This window comes from Hordeum vulgare, chromosome 1H, assembly GCF_904849725.1.
Source record: "Hordeum vulgare subsp. vulgare chromosome 1H, MorexV3_pseudomolecules_assembly, whole genome shotgun sequence".
In the NCBI taxonomy this organism is placed as follows: Eukaryota; Viridiplantae; Streptophyta; class Magnoliopsida; order Poales; family Poaceae; genus Hordeum; species Hordeum vulgare.
This window is the reverse complement of record NC_058518.1, coordinates 8506430-8507840: the sequence shown is the minus strand read 5'-3', so window position 1 is coordinate 8507840 and position 1411 is coordinate 8506430. Positions and strand designations below refer to the sequence as shown.

The following is a 1411-nucleotide window of genomic DNA, read 5'->3' as shown; positions in this document are numbered from 1 at the left end:
CACATGTTGAAATATATTGCCCGCCTCCCTCCATCAGTTCGGACTTTTGGATGAGCTGGCTAGAGCATGAAGTCAATATGGTATCAGAGTCAATAGATCTTGAGTTCAAGACCCTATCAACGCAGTATTAAAAATAAAAGAATCTGTGGCCTACGTCGATCCCACGTCTAAGGAATAAAATAGCCTAGACGGGCGGCAAGACCAAGGCCAAGGTTCCAAACCGTGAGTTTGGCGTGTGCTACGCACTGGATCAGCAGGTTTTCTCCTACCTTCTACCATGCTGTCACGTGAGATGGCCGTTCAAGCGAAGACTTGCCATACCGCAGCTGAGCTGTGGAATACGGTGCATGGGATGCTCGCATCGCATACCCGTGCACAGACCGTCAATGTCAGGATTGCTCTGGCAAATCTTTAGAAGGGCAAATCTACCATCAGAGAGTACGTTGGTAAGGCAGGACCTTTGTGATGAACTAACTGCTTCAGGAAAAATCTTAGATGAAGAAGAAGTGGTCTCCCACATCCTCGCTGAACTCAACGAGGAGTTCGATCTGATGGTCTCTGCTATGTGCTCCGAGGTTGAGCCCGTCAAGGTTTCAGAGCTGTACTCACAGCTCCTGAGCTTTGAGACCCACATGAATCTTCGTGGCGGGTCCTCAAAGTCGTCTGCAAATGCGGATGCACGCGAACACTTCAACAAGAACAACAACGACGTGGTGATCGCGGTCGTGGCCGTGGCGGCGGCGATGATCGCGGTGGTCGTGGCGGTGACTGCAGCCGTGGCCGTGGTGGCAGTGGGAACTACAACAACAATCCCTCTACCAAGCCAATGTGCCAGATCTGCAACAAGGTCGGCTACCCTGCGTGGAAGTGCTGGAAGCGCTATGAATCCTTCTATCAAGAGGGATAAGAGCGCTTGGCAAACATGGCTGCCCCTCGGTACGGGGTAGACGCAAACTGGTATATGGACAGCGGTGCTACTGACCATATCACCAGTGACCTGGAGAAGCTGGCCGTCCGGGAAAGGTACACCGGCAACGAGCAAATCCACACTGCCAATGGATCAGATATGTCTATTGATCATATTGTCCATGCAACTGTTTCCACCCCGGATCGTGATCTCCATCTTAAAAATGTTATTCATGTTCCAGAGGCCATCAAAGATTTGATTTCCGCAAGTAAACCTGCTCTTGATAATGATACTCCTGTTGAAAGTCACCCTCACTTTTTTCTTATAAAGGATCTGGAAATGAGGAGAGTTCTTCTTCGCGAAAGGGGTAGAGGAGGTCTCTATCCCGTTAGACACACGGGGACTAACGTCTAGAAGCAAGTGCTCAATGTCACCAAACCATCCTTGGATGGGTGGTATCGATGTTTAGGTCATCCATCTTCCATCATCGTTAGGAAGATCCTT

General features: G+C 49.8%; 1 non-coding gene across 1 annotated transcript; it reads left to right on the top strand.

Moving 5' to 3' along the window:
- The first annotated feature begins 488 nt into the window (after positions 1–488).
- LOC123423794 lies at positions 489–627 on the top strand. The gene has a single exon (XR_006621355.1). It is a non-coding gene; the product is annotated as a small nucleolar RNA Z247 (small nucleolar RNA).
- The last annotated feature ends 784 nt before the right edge of the window (positions 628–1411 follow it).